This window comes from Panthera onca, chromosome B3, assembly GCF_046562875.1.
Source record: "Panthera onca isolate mPanOnc1 chromosome B3, mPanOnc1 haplotype 2, whole genome shotgun sequence".
Classification (NCBI taxonomy): domain Eukaryota; kingdom Metazoa; phylum Chordata; class Mammalia; order Carnivora; family Felidae; genus Panthera; species Panthera onca.
In genome coordinates this window covers 101,842,356-101,863,586 of record NC_138344.1, presented here as the reverse complement: position 1 = coordinate 101,863,586, position 21,231 = coordinate 101,842,356, and the positions used below count along the sequence as shown (strand labels likewise).

The 21,231-nt window shown below is 42.8% G+C and overlaps 1 long non-coding RNA gene across 6 annotated transcripts in view; it reads left to right on the top strand.

Annotated features, from left to right (window-relative positions):
* Positions 1 to 21,231, top strand: part of LOC132668348 (uncharacterized) — a 59,733-nt gene that overhangs the window by 8,387 nt on the left and 30,115 nt on the right. For 4 of the 6 annotated variants that reach the window (XR_013556112.2, XR_013556109.2, XR_013556107.2 and 1 more), the window contains exon 2: positions 3,355 to 3,473. This is a non-coding gene — a long non-coding RNA (uncharacterized LOC132668348). Of the gene's footprint in view, positions 1 to 3,354; positions 3,474 to 15,369; positions 15,457 to 21,231 lie in introns of all 6 variants that reach the window. The other 2 variants (XR_013556111.2, XR_013556110.2) reach the window with 2 other exon arrangements.

Below are 21,231 nucleotides of genomic sequence, written 5' to 3'. Positions count from 1 at the left end.
CTTTCTCTGAAGAGGGAATCTGGCAGCCAATTTACTTGAATGGGTCATCCATAGTAAATGACTAACTAATGGACATTAAAAAAGAGTTACCCACAGGAATGGCCTTTGTCTCTTTAAGAAAATGAGTAAACACATAAGTCTTAAGACTTTGAGTCATGAGGCCTGTGGCCCAGCAACAGCAACGCACCACTTCCCTTAAGGGGTTAGCTGCTGGGATAGCCAAAAGAGTTGTTATAGAGACAAGGGATGAGTCACCCTCTTGCCTTTCTTTCTGGTTATCTTGAGTCATTTCAGAGATAGATAAAGCTCATGCCTCACTACTTAGCGGGCTTACATCTAATGGTGGGATCAGACATGCTTTTGGCTTCACCTCCTTACTCACATGTCCCCTTCGGTGCCAATTTAATGCTTCTTAAAACTAACAGAAGGATTTTGCTGTGATCAAGGTGTGCCCAGGGAATTTATAACTTCTATACATGCAGTAAAAAGGACTCATTAGTACCCAACCTGAAGCCTTTACAAACTCTTCCAAGATAAGTGTAAAATGCAATCTAGGGGCATCTGGGTGGCTCAGTCAGTTGAGTGTCCAACTCTTGATTTTAGCTCATGTGGTGATCCCAGGGTTGAGGGATGGAGCCCTGCATCTGGCTCCAGGCTGAGTGTGGAGTCTGCTTGGGATTCTCTCTCTCTCTCTCTCTCTCTCTCTCTCTCTCTCTGTCTCTCTCTGTCTCTCTCTCTCTGTCTCTCTCTTTCCTCTGCACCTCTCCCTGGCTCGCTCTCTCCCTAAAAAAAAAAAAAAAAAAAAAAAGCAGTCTAATAAAATCATTAAAAACATCAAGGAGTAACTTCTATGTACAGATCACTGTGCTGTTTGAAATCAGGGAGAAGCCCAGTATTAATCCTCAGACAATAGGTTGGCTGATTTATACAGGTACAGAGATTTTAGGACCATGATGCAAAGGCAAGAGCCCTAGGAGAGGCAGCTCTCCCGGATGGGGAGGCTCAAATAACACATTCATCTTCCCACAATTTTAGAGGCTGTAAGTCTGAGATCAAGGTGTCTACAGGGTTGGTTTCTTCTGAAAGGCCTCTGTCCCTGACTTCTAGATAGCTGTCTCCTCCCTGTGTCCTCACGTGTTCTTTCCTCTGTATATGTCTTTGTCCAAATTTCCTCTTATAAGGATACCACTCTTATTGGAGTAAGGCCCACCTTAATGACCTAATTTTAACTTAATTACCTCCTTAAAGACCTTATCTCCAAATACAGTCATTCTGAGGCACCGAGGGTTAGGATTTCAACATACAGAATTTGGGGAGACACACTTCAGCCCACAACAGAGAGCGAATGGGAAGGAACGGGGAGAGGACAATTGTTATTTTAGTTGGTGTGGTCAAGGAACATTCCTCCAAGGAGGTCATGTTTGAGCTGAGATAACAAGAAGGGGGCAGCCATGTAAAGATCAGAGGAAAGAGGGGACAACGCAACGGAGACAATGGCTGGAATAGATATCTATTGCACGTCTCCTGCCCTGGAAGCCCTCTCCTTGCCATACTCACAGGGCGGCTCCCAGCAGCTATGTTAGCACCTCATGACCTCTCACCCGAGCCAGAGTTGATAGAATCAGGAGTGAACTATTGAAACAAGCTGAGCACTTGGAGTTTCTCACCTGGGAGCTGGGATTTCAGCCCCTGAGAGACCATCAGTCACTTGGTACGTGTGGCTGTGAGACAAGAAAGTACTTCAACTCCTGGTTCCAGGCCTTTTCAGAGGGCTAGTCTCATTTCTGCATTTGGATTTTATATGTTACTCTTGCCACCACCCCACACCCCATGGCTTTTAAAATCCTTTTTTCTTCTTGGGCTTCCTGGAACGGGTTTCTGTCACAAGCCACCAAGTCACACCCTAACACAGAATGTAGGCCCTCAGGGAACTCCCCGGAGAGTCTGCATTGATTGTGGAAGCCTGCATCCTCCTTGTGTGCTGCTCTAGAGTTGCACTGGAGAGAACTGGCTTCTGGTGATGTCGCCATAGCTACTGCTGTTTGATTCCTATTCCAGGATGTCTTCACTTGAATGCACACTGCCCACCCAGGGGCATGGGAGACACTCTACTATTGGGAAGACTTTTCTGGGAACTTGGCCTTGGGTTGCACTTTCTCTGCTAGGCAGCCTGTCCACTGTCAGCTCAGGCTTGCTCAGATCCACAATTTTCTGGTCTTCATCCCTAACAAATCCCCAGGAGTTCTGGCCTCCATCGTGCTATATTCTGCTTCCCACGCATCCCTCAACAGATTCTTTCCTCCTCTCTCCCCCACAAATCATGCTTTCCCTCACAAAAAAATACATTGCTTGCTTTATATGGATTTCCCATATAAAGCATATATGGGCCTTTACTGAAGCTGAAGCAGTCCAAACACACTGACTGCAACCTCTCCAACCCACTAGTCTGCCAGGTTGGGGAAAGCAGAGGTGAGGAGGCCAGCTGGAAAGTGCATCTGACCCTGTTGATAGGCATCGCCTCCCTGGAGCCCCAGAGCTCTCAGTGCAAACAGAACTCTGGACATTGCAGGGTGGTGGCAGGTCGGGCAGAGCAGGACTGACAGGCTCTTGCGGAGATCCATTGGCAACGTGCTGTGCATATTTTCAATGCATTTGCTAGTCAGCAACCATAAATATCTCTGTGGAATGAACTGGGGAGATCTGGTTTGTGTAGAAAATAGGAGAATGTGAAGGAGGATTTTCCCCTTTCTGAAACTTTGTAGGGCATGCCATGTACTCTGAATGCACAAGGACAGAATCAAGGTCATGAGCCTTGAAGAGAAGCTTAGAGGCACCTAGTTACAGCTGACTGTTTACTATAAACTGTGGAAGTCTGTTGCCCACAAAATCACATTTTAAATCATATCAGAGCATGAGGCAGAAAATGGTGATAGGTATTTCTCAGGGGAAGGCTAATTCCTTCTAATCCAAGTTGTAAATCAAACCTCTCCAAATCCCTTATTATCATTAGCTGTAATAACTCTGATCATGGGACACTCAGAGCTACCTGCCCATGATCCAATCAGGAGTAGATGTCAAGGGTCTTACAATTCAATAAGAAGCTTCTGTTTGCTCTACATCTAGCATTGAACTGAAGGTGGGGTAGGAATTAGGCCATGAAAAGTACAGTTCATGTTTATAGAGATGAGAGTGGGCATTATAACCTTGAAGTTAGTAAAAGCCCTTCCTGGGGGCAAAGAAAAAGAGCTGAGGGATTGATTCCTCTTGATGTCTTCATATAAAAGCAAGAAAAGTCTACCCACTACTGGTATAGCATTCCAGGAGATTAACTGTTATTTATTACCTCCCTTCCAGATAAACAACAGTTTCAACTATAACCATTATCACTACCCACTGCTCATCCTGCCTCCGCTGCCAACTTGTTCATCACGTCATCAGTTAGGCATAACCTGTCTCCTGTAGAGGACACACAGGTAAGACATGTTTCCTGCCCTCAGGGAAGTCCCAACTGTTGGGTCAGACACCCACATACATAACTACGGTACAGTGTAATGACTGCTGGAGCAGCGGAACAGGGTGCGTGCTATAGGAGGATGGAGCAAGGGACAAGGTATTCTTCCAGGAAGTGCAGAAAGATGGGGGAGGACCAATGGAAACAGCCTGACCAGATCCAGTGAGGGCCAAGTGTGCCCATGCGGGCAATGGGAGAGAACACTTACGTTGGTTTATTGTGCACCAGAGGTCTGCCAGGCACTTTCTATCACTTAACTCCTTTCATCCTCACAACAACCCTATTTTCCTCCATTTTGCTAATAAGGAAACTGAGGCTCACAAAGTCAAATAATTTGCTGAGAGTCATACAACTAAGAAGTGGCTGATGTGGGGTTTGAGTCCATGCTGTGAACCGTGGTGCTATTCTGTGCTGCCCGAGAGAGCTCAGGGAAGTGTAGGGGGAGGTGGGTGCGCTCTAGTCAGATTCTGAATGGCCATTAATGCCTATGCTTTATTATTTTTTTAAGTTTATTTATTTATTTTGAGAGAGAAAGAGTGAGAGGGGGAGGGGCAGAGAGAGAGAGAGAGAGAGAGAGAGAGAGAGAGAATCCCAAGCAGGCCTCGCACTGCCAGCACAGAGTCGGATGCGGGGCTCAAACTCACGAACCATGAGATCATGACCTGACTGAAACCAAGAGTTGGATGCTTAACCAAATGAACCAGCCAGGTGCCCCATGGGGACCCTTTTTAAACAGACATGATTAGATATATCTTTGTTTTAGAGGGATAAAGCACAGGCTGGATGAATGATGAATCAGGGGAAAGAGGGGCCGAAAGGGACAAAGAGACATAAGAGACTATTGTAAAACTCCGAGAGACCATCCAGAGCAGTGGCAATGGGAGAAGGAAGAGGTTATCTCCATTTGTTTACCAAAGAAGTTTTAGAGCTGGATGGCGAATACCTGGAATGTATACCACCACCCACAGCGAAGCCAGGAACTGAGGTCAGATGCTGGTGAGATCAGAGGCTGCCTCAGAATCCTTCCCAACACAGTGCTCTCAACATAGTAGTAGCAACTACTAATTGATCAGAGCCAGTATATTACATGAAACCTATTTGCCATCCTTTGTTGGAAGGGACATTTCAGGTGTGAACTCTAATAGGACTCAATGGCACATGGAATGCCTGAATGAGGAAAAGAGGATAGTCACAGATAACTTTCAGGCTTCTGACTTGGGTGCCTGAATGGAAAGTGATGTTATTTGTTCAGACAGAGAACAAAGGAGAAACAGGTTAGGAGGGAAAACCATGAGCTTTGTTTTGTAGATACTCAGATCTCAAATCTGAGATACTCAAATACTCCTTGAGGGGTGTGGTGCCTCCCTAAGATTCTCTCTCACACAAGAAAGAGAGAAAGAGAGGAAGAAAGAATGAAAGGAAGGAAGGAAGGAAGGAAGGAAGGAAGGAAGGAAGAGAAAGTGTCATTGAGGTGTGGAAAGTGAATGCCATCTCCCAGAATGAATAGAAGGGAGGAGGGCTAAGGATAGAACCCTGGGAACCCCAATCCCTCAGCATTGTAAGGAGAAAGAAGAGTGCACTGTCTGATAGGGAAAGAACATTAACAGATGGAGGTAGTCAGGGGTGTTAGACACTGAGGAGAGGTCAAGAGCAATGTTGAAAGTTGCAGTGAGGATTTGGTAATGGGGAGATCCTTGGTGCCCATCTTGAGAGAGCATTTTCAGTAGTATGGGTTTGGTAGGAACCAAGTAGGAACAACTTATGTCGTTCAGTGGCTGAAAAGAAGGTGAGGAATATAAAACTACTCTGTCAAGAGCTCTGAAGGCGGGGTTAAGGGTGTAAACCAGAGCATGAGCAGGAAGGATCAAGTGAATAGGAGGAGATAGAAGTTGAAGAGGGGAGGCAGCAGGTACACACAGAAGCAAGAAGAGATTAATTAAGAACTAAGAACAAGGAGGAATTCTTGGAAACAACAGACATTTATCACAGAGTGTAATTTTACATTTATTGGTGTGATTCTTACCACGAGTCCAAGGCTCTCTTTTGGTCACTATTTTATCCTCAGGGCCCAGTAAAACACCAGCCACTGAATAAATATGTGCTCCATAGAGTGAATAAATGGCTGCATGACATTGCTTCTTCTTAGACCTGAAGGAAGGAGTCACTGGACTAATGTTCTTGGTAGTAGGGGTTGGAGAAAATCATTTTTAGCTGGTGATAAATGAATTCAGCAGAATTCATATAAAAGCTATACCAGAATTATCACTCTTTTTTTTTTTTTTTCCAAAGTTTATTTATTTTTTTGAAGTGGTCCGAAGTGGGCTCCATGCTGCAGCAGAGAACCTGATACGGAGCTTGAACTCACGAACCGTGAAATCATGACCTGAGCCAAAGGCAGATGCTTAACTGACTGAGCCACCCAGGTGCCCCTAGAATTTTTACTTTTAAAGGTAAAGAAAGAGAGGGAAGGCAATGGTCATTATTTCCTTTAAGAAATACACAAAGACGTGGGAGGATTTGTGACATCAGTAATTAGTGATGGAGGTGGTACTTTCTTTATAATTTTCTCATTTCCAGAACTAACAAGGGGCACCTCAGTGGCTCCGTTGGTTGAGGGTCCAACTTTAGCTCAGGTCATGATCTCATGGCTTGTGAGTTCAGCCCCATGTTGGGCTCTGTGCTGACAGCTCTGAGCCTGGAGCCTGCTTCAGAATCTGTGACTCCCTCTCTCTCTGCCCCTCGTCTGCTCACACTCTGTCTCTCTCTTTCAAGAAACAAAAACAAAAACAAACAGTAAGAAGTAACACCCAAGATACATACAGAGTAACCAGCTCAGTTTTCTAGCATTTATCTGGTCAGCAGAAGCTTTCTAGAAGAAATACGCTTAGAGAAGCACTACTTTTTAAAATATAAGTATGGTCAAGTCTGGGGAAAAAAATGTTCCTTCTGCTTGTGTCTTTTTTCCCCTTGGGATTAAAAAAAATTTTTTTTTAATGTTTTCCCTTTGCCATAGCCTGTGAGGAAACAATTATATAGCTGTTTGCCAAAAAACACAATAGTGGCAGTGACTTCATCAATTTGTGCCTCTTTATAATTAAGATGAGATTGATATGAAAAAATATTTTTATTCCTTTAATGATACTGTAAATTCTATGTTATTGCTTCTGCTCTTTCTCATCTGCTTATCTGCTTTTTCTGAAGGGTAGACACTTTAATACATCAATCATTTCCAGGCTCCCGAGTTATTTTAGACAGCTCTCTCTAACTGTGTCACTGCCTGTTCCTCACCACCTCTTTATATTTTCAAACGTCAGTGAATTCTGGGACAGGAATCAGTGGCACCTCAAGGACACAGAGCAGGCCCTAGGGCCTCAGACTTCCCACTTCTAGAAGGGATAGAACCCCTGTTCCTTATGGGGATTGTATGGTTGAGTGCTAACTCCTTTATTCTCTTGAAACGGGTATGAAATTCTTAGAGGACAAGTTTGAGTAAGGAAAACCCAACAAAGTTTTGACTCAGAGGTCAGTTGGCCTTACAGAGGCCTCCAGCTTCAGTCCTCCCAAAGCTGGAGAAGAAGCAGAGTCCAAAGAAATGGGTTCCTTGACCATTGTTCCCCAAAGCCAATACCCTATAGAAAAGATGTGTCAATGCTTTGGGTTAGGTCTCTGGCTGTTTTTTTTTGTTTGTTTGTTTTTTGAGAGAGAGAGAGAGACAGAGAGTAAGTGGCGGAGGGGCAAAGAGAGGGAGACACCAAATCCAAAGCAGGCTCCAGGCTCTGAGCTGTTGACACAAAGCCCGTCATGGGGCTCTAACTCATGAACCATGAAATCGTGAACCATGAGATCATGACCTGAGCCAAAGTCTGACATTCAACCCACTGAGCCACCCAGGTGCCCCTCTTTGGATGTTTTTTAAAAGCTGGTGCTGGCAGTTCCCCCATATTATCACAGTGGAAATCAAATCATGTGCTTCTGTGTTTGGACATCAGGGCACCTCCTATTGCTCGCTCAGTGGGTTTAGAGTCGTTTGTTATGTGCCCAAGCAAGAGTATCTCTGGGGAAATCCCTTCTTGTCCTGCTGCTACAGGTAAGCGTGTCCAAGCATTTAGAAATAGGGCGTTCTCACAATTTTAGTGCATGTGGGGAAATCACAGATGAAACTCAAGCCAAAAAGCACGGTTTATTGGCTGAGTTGGCAGCAAAGGCTCTCACCACCCAGGAGACTTGCCTCAGACAAGTATGGAGTCTTGAATCTGGGTGTAGCCCCTTGAGGTAGATCAAAGCTCCAGACTTGATTTGAAGTCACAGGGAGCCTGGGCAGTTGAACGGAAGCAGTGGATATTCTGGCGCTAGTCAAAGCCATAATGATCTGCAGTTCAGTCCTCTGTGCACTAGGGCATGGTAGAGGAGACAGAGGCACTCTGGGTGGGATTGTGGGCAATCCTATATTCATATTCAGGGTCCATATTCATAAAGAGCCTTAAATTTGACCTTTTGTGCTATCTGCAGGTGAGGTTATGAATTCAGACACAAAGTTATACTTTCAGGAGGGAAATAAAGACAATGTTCATTATATAATTTTAATTTTAAAAGCACAAACATTAAAAATACTATGATTTTGGGGCACCTGGGTGGCTTAGTTGGTGAAGATTCAGACTTTGGCTTAAGTCATGATTTCATGGTTTGTGGGTTTGAGCTTCATGTCAGGCTCTGCGCTGACAGCTCAGAGCCTGAAGCCTGCTTCAGATTCTGTTTCTCCCTCTCTCTCTGTCCCTACCCCACTTGTGCTCTCTCTCTCTCAAAAATAAATAAACATATTAAAAAATAGTATGATTTTATTTTCATTTATTTACTTTTTAAGTAGGCTCCACACCCAATGTGGGGCTTGAACTCACGACCCTGAGATTAAGAGTTGCATGTTCTACCAACTGAGCCAGCCAGGGGCCCCAATATACTAAAATTTTAAAATCTTGTTTAGCCATGTGCATGTTTTTTTTTTTTAGTATATCAGGAGCCTCAAAAGTAGAATTGATCTGCCTTCCCTCTGTTTTCCTGCTAACAAAGGGGCTTTTAGTGTGGATTGAATAACTAGGAGCCATACATTCTGAATAATACAGGCTTATGGAGAGTTTACCAAGAGAAACAGTTCTACATCCTTTTCCTGGGAGTCACACATCCTCTGTTCACCTTCAGGAGTGTGTTGACCACAGGCAGCCTCTCCCTCCTGTGTCGAGGTTGCCAGAATGACAGTGGGGTACACACAGATCCCAGGAACCTGAGACTCAGCTTCCTCCCATGAGTGGCTTCCTTCCTTGAGTGGCTCCACCCATCTACTAAGCACCTTGGGTGGTGGGGAGACCAAAATGTTAATGGTATATCTGGAAGAGAGCACATGAAAAGAGACATAATAATAGTGCTGGTTTCTCCCTCTGTGTGAGGGAAACCAAATCTCATGAGGATTTATAGTTCATGTTTTGCCACAGAGCTGAGCTCTCACTATCCCCAAGGCCTTTGAGATGAAAGACGACAGTAAGGCTCATTTCTCCCTTGGCTGTTCACGCATCATCAGTCACTGAGGCTGCACCTCAAGCCTTTTATCTAGAAATACATTGAGGTTAATGAATTCAGAGTATCAAAATAATCAGCCACAGAGCTTTGGTGTTCAGGCCTTTTAGTTAAACAGTGTAAGGCCCAGGACACCAAGAATCCCCAGTGAAGATAGACAAATAGGCAGTGATATCTGGGGGGGGGGGGGGGGGGGGGGGGGTGATAGGAATGACAATCCCTTTTTAATTCGATCCAACAAATGTTTATCTAGGCCTCCTCGGGGTGAGCACTGTGCTGGGTCCCAGGAGGAGAAAGAATTTGCTTCTTGTCTTCAGAGACTTTATGGGCAATTTGGTGTCATTCAGACTTCAGGCTTTGAAGTCACTGAGATCGGTGTGTGAAGGTGCTTGATGGAGAAACTGTCACATACAGGACTTGAGTAAAGTGTGGTTCCTTTTCTTTTATGCCAGCAGTTTTGCTCTCCCCAGCCCTCTCAAGGACTGGCCACCTGAGTCCCGGATCCTGGCTGTGTCTCCGTACTGTGCTACCAGAGCTGGCAGAAGCCAGACACCTTTTTGGCCCTTTGTTCAAGTATGCTCCTTATACCTCCACACTCAGTGTTCCTTCTGCTCTCCAGGATGCTTATCTGCAGCCCACGCTGAACCTCCTAGATGCTGCCTGCCTGGATTTCTCAGATCCATCCCTGGTCTATCCTGTCCTGATACCACCTGGCCTGGCCTGATACCTCTGGGCTATGTCAGTTTTACTATTGAAATAATCTCTGATATCTCCAGCTCCAGGCAAGTCAGTCTTCTTAAACCTTACCTTTGATTATGTTACACCTGCTCTGAAACCATCAGTGACTCCCATGGCCTCTGAATTCAAATGAAACCTCAGCCTGAGGGTCTCAGCTTGGCATGATGTAGCCTAGCCCACCTTTTAAGTTTCATCTTTCTTCCCACCAGTGTGTAACATACCAGCCTTAGTGGCTCTACCCTCAGTGGACTAATTGCACTCCTTGAATATGTTCTTTCCTTCTTGTATCCTTTGCTTTTGCTGAACTTTGATGGAATTTCAGCATAGGAAGTTAGAGGAATATGGAAAAAGATGACTGAAGGAACATGAACAAAGACATAGATGGGAGTGGGGAGTGGAGACCAGAGAGGGGACATGTCTGGTTACTGGACATTGGGCACTTAGGATTCCAGAATCATAGCTCCTAGAAAGGAAGCTAACTGGATCATCTGGTCTACCCCTGGCCTTCAGGCTGGGAAAATATTTTTGTTTCCATTCTATAAATCAGATGGTCAAGGCCCAGAGAGTTTAAGTGTGTTTAGACACACAAGTTGGGGTCATCCTGTAGAATCCTTTAAAGCCAGATTAAAACTTATCGTAAGTTCAGTCACTGATGGAGACTATGGAAAGCTCTCACTGTGGCAATGGCATAATTAGAACTATTTGGGGCAGTATTTTCAAACTGTGGGATATGGCCCATTAGTGGGTCACAAAGTCAATTTCTTGGGTCATAAATTTTAAAATGTCAGAGTACAGCATTGCTTTGTAAGTTTTATATGTGTGTACTGGGTTGTGAAGTAAAATATATTTCTTATTGAGTGTCATGGCCAAAAAAGTTTTAAATCTCCAGTTTTAGGAAGATTTGTCTGGTGGCAAATCATAGGCTGAATTATAGGTGCAAGGGAGGAAACTTGAGGCAGGGAATTCTAGTTGGGATGCTGTTGTCATAGCCTAAGTAGACAGTAAGAAGGATCTAGATGGGAAGGAGAAGCCATGGAAAGGGAAAGGAGGGGAAGACATGAAAGATTCTGTGGGGTAAGAGTCTCAGGATGTGAGGATTAAGATTGTGGGGGCTCAGAGGGAGGGGAAAAAGACAGTCAGGGTTGACTGAAAGTCATACTCAGGTGCTTCGGAAAATGCTGGTGCCCATATCCAAGGAGGAAAGTTGGGTGAAGGAGCTGGTTTGAGGACCAGCATGAAAGACAGATGGAAAGACACACAACCACCATCAGGTATTAGATCAGTCAGGTTCCCACTGAAGAATCCACTGAGATGGTTCCAATGCAAAGACCTGAAGGAAGGGAGGACTTCCAGAGCTGTTGGCAGGCTGAGGGGAGCCAACTTGCATGATGAGGAACCCTAGATTAACCACAGTAGGAAGTTCTTCCTGTCAGATTCCTCTGCAACCCAAGCTTACAGGGCACCACCTCTCTATTCTTCTACCCTCCCACCCCTGAGATGAGTCCACTACTGTTCATTGGTTTGTCACTACCATTACTCCTACTGCTGCTATTATGTCTACCCTCACCATCACCACAGGCAAACTTCTGTTGAATCCTCATCTTGTGCCAAAGGCTTTACATGTGTGATTTCATTTAATCACATTTACCTCTTGAGTTGGTCCTATCATTATTCCAACATTACAGATAAAGAAGTAGAAACTCAGGGACACTTAAAAACCAAGTCCACACAATTAGTAAGTGGCAAAGCTGTAATATAAAGCCAGGAAGTCTGATTTCTTGACCACTCTTAATCACTGCCATGCACCACTGATTACTGAGAAATAGAAGATAACAAAGGTAGCAAATGACAGGGCAGTTAACCAGAGCGAAACTTAGTTTATAGTAGCTGGTGATGTCATACTTTGATGCAAGTAGGACCGGGCATCTTGTGTTTCTGCATCCCTAATTCCTTTGTAGAAGCTCTAGTGGGACTTGTTGGTTTAGGTTTTATCTAGGAAATCATCCTCCTACTCATCCACTGCCTCAGGGTTGGATACTAGAGTCATAATCTCCAATTTCAGACAGGGGAGGGATTGGGTTGCCCTAGTTGTCTGATTGTGGCCTGTGCAGCCTCTTCCAGAAACTTCTCAGATTTCACTCTGGTTAGGGCCTCTTGGTTGCCTTTTGGCCCTTGTGCTCCGAAGTTGTTTGAATCTAATCTAGGTTGGGAGCCCAGGGATTCTTCTCAGGGCCTCAGGTCCCCACACCAACTAGAGTTGGCCTTCTTTGCTTGGACCAGCTCCTGTCCCTGTGCAATGTGCCTGTGATGTGTGTTACCCAACCAAGAGTTAAGATTGGTTCTGCCTTTAGTCAAACTTCAGACAGTCCGAGTAGCTTTCTGGATCTTACTTTTCCAGCAGCTGAGTGGCCCCAGCCAGTATCCTAGGACCTGTCTGCCTTCCACCTATACCTCCAACATTCTCCAGCTGACCTTCTTATACATTCACTAGATCTAAACTGCTCACTAGGTCCTTTTCTCAAGGTGGAAGGGCCTGACATCCTATTTGGCTCATTGAAGTGAGTCCTGTGAGGATTAAGCAAGGCTTCCCTAGCTCATGCCCAAAGCCCCACGTTCTCTCCAAGCTGCCTTCTGATGACTCATTGCCCTCATGGCCAGGCCTTCCTACCCTACTTTATTTTAGGAAATGACTTTTGAAAATGGTCTCATTTTTTTCTTTAACAATAGAAAAGTAATGTTTACCCACAGGGAGCAAGAATGATAATCCCCAAATGCTAGTAATAACACACGCGCACACACACACACACACACACTCAAAAAAGGAGCTTTCTAAAACCAGTTTTACAAGGAAGGGCACAGGTAAGGCTCTCCTGGTGAAGGTGGTGGAGTGGTAACTAAGTAAAACTTTGGTTTGTGAGCATAATTCACTCCGGAAACATGCTTGTAATCCAAAGTGCTCATTTATCAAAACAAATTTCCCCATAAGAAATAATGGAAACTCAGATGATTCATTCCACAAAAATATTCATATAAAAATGATTATAATACTGTAATATAATACAAAATAATAAAATACAAAATATAAAGAAAAATAAATTAAGCTGCACTTACCTTTGAAAACCTTTGGCTGGTATAAGGGAGACAAGAGAGAGGAGGGTTATTGTGTAGGACAACTTTCACTACCACTAATGGAATCACTGCTATCTATCAGCTCAATGGAATTTTTCTGCACAAGGGCCATTGTATACGCTCACACAGGTGTTGACTATAGTACAGTATTAAACTCTTGTCATATAGTGTATTTAATGTAACTGGCAATAAGGCAGCAGAGGAAAGGGTCTATATCTGCAAGCTGCCTGACTTAGAATGAAGCAAAGCATTCCTAAGCTTACTCTTGGATGGAAAAGCAAAGGACTGTCCATAGGTGCTTTGAAGTGACAAAAAATACACTAGTGCCAGTTGTGGGCATCTTCCAACATTCTGAAAAATCACCGATTTCTGCCAAACACCATGGCCTGAGACCGAGCATCTGAGCATGAGAGACGATCACCCACAGTCCCACAGCAAGAAGAGACAGAGAGAGAAGAACCATTGTGATCATGTGATGTTCAGCATACATACTACTCCTATTGCAAGACATTTCTTGTTTATCAAGTTAAAATTAATCAGAAATGTTTGCTCATCTTGTGGAACAACTGCAGAACAAATTACCTGCAACCCAAGGTTTTACCGTACTTTGTTTCCATTGCTTCCGCAAGTAGAGAAAGTGCTTCCAACTGGACAGGAGAAAAACAGGGCAGTTCAGAACAATGTAAGCCTGAGGTAAATGGCTGTCAGGAAGAAAAATCTAGCTACTTTAAGGGCCAAGTCTTTATGCCCAGGCAAATTATGTCCTAGGATGTGGGTTACAAACATTTTATTAGTATAAGTTCTTCAGACAAATCTTAAATGAACCCTAATTTAAAAATATTTACAAGATAATTTGTATATATTTTAAGTTAGAATTTATTTAGCATTCAATTATAAAGTTAATATATGAAGGAAAATTATTGTTTTGATGAATACCAAAATTCAAAATAATTAATAGGGGCGCCTGGGTGGCTCAGTCAGTTAGGCATCCGACTTCAGTTCGGGTCATGATCTCGCCGTTCATGAGTTCGGGCCCTGCGTCGAGCTCTGTGCTGACAGCTCAGAGCCTGAAGGCTGTTTCGGATTCTGTGTCTCCCTCTCTGCCCCTCCCCCGCTCATGCTGTGTCTCTCTGTCTCTGAAAAATGAATAAACCTTAAAAAATTTTTAAAAATAATAATTAATATAGATATAACCATTGCCAAGCTTGGCATTTAATTCACTTCTATATATAATTTTAGTTGCAAAGAGTAAAACAGATATATATATTTTTTAAATCAGTTTGCTTTGTCATCTATTGTATAAACAGACCCAGAAGTTTGAAAAAGGAATACCAAAACATTTTTAATTTCTAAATCAAATCATTAAGATTGTTGAATTTCTTGTCTTAGATACAGAAATGGAATATCCAACACTTTTTTTAATGCTTATTTACTTATTTTGGTAGAGAGAAAGAAAAAGAGTGCGAGAAGGGGAGGGGCACAGAGAGAGGGAGAGAGAGAAAGAATCCCAAACAGACTCCATGCTACCAGCACAGCACCAGATGCAGGGCTCAAACCTATGAACTGTGAGATCATGACCTGAGCCGAAGTCAAGAGTCGGATGCTTAACCAACTGAGCCACTCAGGCAATCCTACCCAACACTTTTTATAAGCAGGAGAGCCATGTGGCAGGTTATGCATTTGTTTGAAAGCCCACTGAGACCTAACATGGACCAAATAGGTGCTTTTGAGCCTTGTGTGACAGTTGACCGAGCACTGCATTCTTGGGACAGACACAAAAGGCCAGTGCATACCCATAAGCTTCCTAATCAATGACCTGACTAACTAGTCTATGGTGATAGAGTCAGATTAGTGGTGGGAGGGTAGCAAGGGCTAATGACTTTGAAAGGGGAACAAGGGAACTTTCTGAAATGCTAAACATTGTGTAAACCTTGTATGGGTAGTGGTTGTATGGAGTGCATATATGTGAAAATTCATGAGCTGTACACTTAAGAATTGTGCATTTTAACTGTAGACAAATTATGCTTCAAGTCCCTGTTAGCCAAAAGACAGAAAGAGAGAGAGAGAGGAAAGGAGGGAGGGACCAAGATTTGCTCAAAAATCTGTCAGCAGAAATTTATGTGCTGGGGGTGCCTGGGTGGCTCAGTCGGTTAGGCGGCCGACTTCGGCTCAGGTCATGATCTCGAGGTCCGTGAGTTTGAGCCCCGAGTCGGGCTCTGTGCTGACAGCTCAGAGCCTGGAGCCTGCTTCATATTCTGTGTCTCCCTCTCTCTGACCCTCCCCTGTTCATGCTGTCTCTCCCTGTCTCAAAAATAAATAAACGTTAAAAAAAAAGAAAAGAAAAGAAATTTATGTGGTAGTGTTTCTATTATTGTGCTATGTGTTTTAATTTGGTAGCTAGCTAACTTTTTTTTTTTTTTTTAAAGTAGGTTCTGCCCAACATGTGGCTTGAACTCACAACTCTGAGATCAAGAATTGCATGCTCTACCAACTGAGCCATCCAGGTGCCCTGTGTATGTTTTTAATTATAGTTTTAAAAAATAGTTTAAAATGTTTTTTTAAAATGAAATCCAAGTATACAGTTGACCTTTGAACAACACAGTGGTTAGAGGCACTGACCTCCTGTGCAGTCGAAAATCCACCTATAACTTTTGACTCCTTAAAACTTAACTACTAATATCCTACTGTTGACCAGAAGCCTTACCAATAATATCAACAGTCAACCAGCACATATTTAGTGTGTTATATATATTAGGTACTGTATCCTTAACATAAAGTATGCTAGAGAAAGGAAAATGTTATTAAAATCATAAGGGAGAGAAAATATATTTACAGTACTGTACTGTATTTATTGAAAAAAAAATCTGTGTGTAAGTGGACCCACATAGTTCAAACTCATGTTGTTCAAAGGTCAACTGTATAAAAAAATAAAATTCAAATCAAATAAAATTAAGAGATGAAAGTCAAATCATGACCTGTCAATCATTCCTGGCAATCTTTGACAAATCAGGAAAGATGTAAGAAGCACTGGGTGACCAGGGATGACAAAGAACAGTATGCACAGACCCGTGGAAAGCACATCAGCTTTTGTACATACAAATTGGCTTCAAATCCTAATTCTGCCAGTTACCTAAGGTCTGGTAGCTAGTACCCTATCAAATGCAGAGCACCAGTTTTTTCATCTGTAAAATGGGGACAATACCACCTGCCTCAGAGTTGTTGGGGGAGTAAGGGAGAACATAGCTAAAGTGTCCAGCACACTTAGCCGCCCCCACCCAAATGCTAGTTCTCATCTCTTCTGTATCCCATAACAAAGTCAAATATACTGGACTGGGAAGGGATCTGACTGCCTTTAGAAAGTGTGCCTCTTAACTTGTTTTTCCAGAGGCAAAGATGGACTTGCGTCTGTCTGTCTGCAACCACACCCGGACCTCCTTGCCACCAGTGACACATTTGCAAGATTGTATACAGGCCCCGGACAGAAACACTTAACACAAGTGGAGGTGCTGGCCATCCTTATTTTTAGAGAGAAAATGACCAGAATGTGAGTAGAGCAGATAAGCCAGCCCAGGCCCTGGCCCCTCAACCACAGGAGCAGAACAGAAATCTGTTAAAGGATGGGGAGAATTTCTCTCATCTTCCTGGGTTTCTCCTTCCTTTTCTTCTCTGTCTCTCCCCAGCACAGCTCAGGAAGCAGGAGAAAAATACCCAAAGGCAAAAAGGCAGAGAGCATCTGTCTTCCTATACTTTGATGGTGAGAGTGAAAACAAGTGTCTCATAGCTTATTAAATGTCAGGTTTAAGATGTCTGGTTGGGGAGGTAGGGTGTGGCCATCACACCAGTGCGTTAGTCTTGGCATTTTTTGCTTCTTGCAGGATCCCACCTTTTGGTCTATTAGAAGCATTTCTTCATAAGGATGAACATTTAGTTTGGTCTCAGAGCCAGGTGTCTGCCTCCAGACCACTGCCTGAAAGGAATGGGTTTGAGCCTCAAAGAAAATAAGTTAGGCCTGGCTCAACTTGTCTGCATGACTCTTCTTGCTCCACTACACTTGCCTCTCAGGCTGCTGTTGGCCTCTAAGAAAATGGATCCTGGTCTTCCAGTTTCAGAGACTGAAGCAATTATACCCTGGAAACAGATCTCAGTTTCAAAGCACTTTTCCTCTCTGCCTGGGTTCTCAGGGGTAAAAAGGGCTACCTTCTGCTTCAGTAAATTCTATCCAGCTAGGAGTTCAAGACCAAGAGTAGTTAATCCTGGAGACCAAAGGCTGGCAAGACACTCACTTGGGTTCATGCCTTCCGTCTGCCAGGGGCTTCAGGTCCCAGAAGAGACCTCTTCCTCTGTTGTCCTGGTCAGCTACAGGCTAACCTAACCTTGTGTAGTTCCAATCGGCCTCAGTTTGGAGCTGTGGTTCTGTATGCCTTTTATTTCACGTTCACAGTGCTGCTGAATGCCTTTGTGAACTGGCCTTGAAAAGTATTACAGAATCCACAGTCGAGATGTTCTCTGCCTGGACTCTGTTTGCTTGTTATGTTGCAAGAATGTGGTCCAACAGCCTCCACACCCTGATGACTCAGCCTAGCTCTAATGAGTTGTGTTTTCCAGGCCCTCCTGGGGGGACAGTGCCTTCTCTAGCGTTGGCTACGTGCTGCCCCCCTCACCCCTCACGCCCCCACCCGGCCTCAGTAAGGGCTGCCTGGGAGTGAGCCTGGATGGTTGTTAGAAATGCTCCCCATAGGTAGGCAGAGGGAAAGGGAAGATGAATTCTGGTTCCACTCCCCAGTGTTGCAGTCACTCTTGGCCCTTCCCAGGCACAGCCAGGAGGTATAAGTTAGAGGTTAGGAAGAATTTACATAATGGGATTGATTTTGAAGGGAGCAGGCAGAGTGGCTACCTCTTAGAGAAAAAGCATTTGATAGCCACCTAAAGGTCGTGTGAAGAAGCCTGTCTTACTTTCAGAGAATTGGTCTTTGATTTGTGGGGCATTCAATTTGCTGGGGAAAAAATCTGACTGTTAAGCTTCTGGGGGACAAACCAGAGGAAATTATATAATTAACAGTTCAGAGATTCTTAGAATCTTTGGCCAAAAAAAGAAATGACAGAGAAAAAATCACTGTGTTCTAGAGCCATGGCAGAAGGCCAAGCTTTGAATAATGGCCATAGAAGATATATTAATGAATTATTTTTAAATGTATGCTTCTTTTTGGAAAGAAATTGCTTAGGGAAAGTTTATGCCTTAATTACTACTCTTACTAAAAGGGAAAATCTTAACTGATTATACCTTAAAATCTTTGAACCTTAAACTCTTTTACCAGATTTTAAAAGTTCAGGCCTCCTTGCAAAAATGCAAACGCATTTCTATTTCCTGATGGCTATAACAATAGCAGAAGACTTAAACAAGAATCTGTTTTATGAAAAATTGAAATCTGAGCACAGTTCACACATTTACCAATGATTCTTCTCCGTTGCATGTTATCTATGAATCATCTGACACAAAACAGCTGTAAGTCCTCTCTGCTGTAAGGACAGGATGGCCCTGCCAGGAACTGCACCCAGCCTGTGGTCTAGTCGCTGACAGAATTTACATAATACTACTGACTGCCAATTTAAGCCTACCCTGCAGGTACCACCCCCCCCTTCCCCACCCTTCCCTCCTGCAGGCACTGAAATGGTCACGCTTTGGGCTGGCTCTGGTCCTAGCAGGAAGCATAGGCCTCCGGGCTGCTGACCACACCCATACATTTGTTTGCTTTGTTTCGTTTTTTGGGGAGATCCTTTTATTTTGATATAATTTCAATTTTACTGAAAAATTACATGAACAGTCCAAGGAACTTCTACAACTTATGATTTGTTTGTTTACATTTTTGCCTTATTTGCTTTATCATTCTCTCTCTTTCTCTCCCACTCTCCTCTCCCATTGAAGATGGAGATGTGCTCCTATTGGCTCCAGTATGAATTTTCCAAAAAGGCATTCTCTTAATAACTACAGTGCAGTTACACAATCAGGCAATTAAGCATTAATACAATACTACTATGTCTTTCATTAATTGCCCCCAAAATGTCTTTACTTTTTTTTTCCCTCCCCTGAGGATCAAATCCAAGATTATACATAGCATTTAGTTGTCAGGTCTATTTATTTTCCTTTATTCTGGGACATTTCTTTAGCCTTTTATTGTGTTCTTGACCTTAACATTTAAAAAAAAAGTACAGGCCAGTTATTTTGTAGAATGTCTTTCAGTTTGGGTTTGCCTCATGTTTTCTCATGATTAGATTCAGGTTATGCATTTTTGGCAGGAATACCACAGAGTTGATAGTGTGCTCTTCTCCAAGCATCCTAATCGGGGGCATGTGATATGGGATATTGGCTTGTAACTATATAGTGATCTTAGCCCTGATGACTTGGTAGAGTGGTATCTGATGCTATGAAGTTATTATTTTTCTCTTTCATTAAGTCATTTGCTGCATACTTTACATCTCTGTAATTATCCTATTTATTTAAAGTTTTTATTTAAATTCCAGTTAGTTAACATACAATGTTATACTAGTTTCAGGTATGCAATATAGTGATTCAACACTTCCATACATCACCCAGTGCTCATCATGGCAAGGTCACTCCTTAATCCCCATCACCTGTTTAACCCATTTCCTCACTCACCTCCACTCTGGTAACAATCAGTTTGTTCTCTGTTTCTTGATTTATCTCTGTCTCTTTTTTCCCCTATGATTATTTGTTCTGTTTCTTAAATTTCACATGAGTGAAATCATATGCTATTTGTCTTTCTCTGAGTGACTTATTTTCCTTAGCATAATACACTCTAGCTCCATCTATGTCATTGCAAATGGCAAGATTTCATTCTTTTTTATGCTGAGTAATATTTCTTGATTATTACAGTTTGTAATATTCCATTGTGTGTATGTGTGTGTGTGTGTAACTCATCTTCTTTATTCACTCATTAGTCAATGGACATTTGGGCTCTTTCCATAATTCAGTTGCAGTACATAATGCTGCTCTAAACATCAGGGTGCATGTATCCCTTTGAATTAGTGTTTTTGTATTCTCTTCTTTTTTAATTTTTAAATTTTATTTATTTATTTTTGAGAGAGACAGAGACAGAGTGAGTGAGGGAGGGGCAGAGAGAGAGGGAAAGAGAGAATCCCAAGCAGGCTTTGTACCACCAGCACAGAGCCCAATGTGGGCCTCAAACCCATGAAACCATGAAATCATAACCTGAGCTGAAACCAAGAGTTGGACACTTAACTGACTGAGCCACCCAGGCGCCCCAGTATTTTTGAATTCTTTGGGTAAATACCTAGTAGTAAAATTGCATATCCCTTTTTTTTTTTTTTTTTTTTTAAGTAGGCTCAATGACCAATGTGGGACTTGAACTCATGACCCTGAGATCAAGGGTCACATGGTCTACCGACTGAGCCAGTCAGGCACCCCTGTAATTATCCTTTTTTAAATCAAACTTTTACCCATCCATTTTGGCATCCTCTGATGATTTTCTACAACTCTCATTTTGCATTCTACTGTAATGAAGAGGTTTCCCTTCACATTTATATCTATCTATCTATCTATCTATCTATCTATATGAACATGATTCTTAGGCTATCAGTGGAGTATAATCCATTATAAATATTATTTATTTTGATGTTAAAATTGTTCCAGATTAGGGAGTGGGAGCCTCTTACCGCTGGCTCTTGAGTCTTTTTGACATATTTTCATGATTCTTTGATCATTTCCTTACCTTCTTGCAAAATAAGATGTTCCAGGCTCATCCTCTACTTTTCCTGCCCACAGCCCCAGAATAAGCCATTTCTCAAGAATCGCTAGTTCCTTTAGTGGGTAATGGTATTTAGAAACCAAGATCTGGGTGCTAAAAGTGCTCATTCTTACTGGTGTGTCACTGTTTCTAGGCCTCTTACCAGACAGAATTAGGTAATATTACATATACAAATGGAAATAGATACATATAGAGGCATAGATATATATTAGAAATATGTTGGAGATATATATGATATAATATATACTTATTCTAATAACTCCAATTCTAATACAACAAATGCTTTTTCCATATTTGTAATTTCTTTCCCCAGCACTTAGAAATCTGGCTCCCATTAGCCTCAAGGTCAAGAATACACAAATCATAGTTTCAGAATTGCTAATCCCTAGCACCACTTAAAGTAAGCCTAATGAGAGTTTAATTAGTTTACAATTTTGAGGGGTAAAACTTAACATACATTAAAGTACACAAACCCCAAGTCTACAATTCAGTGACTTTCGACAA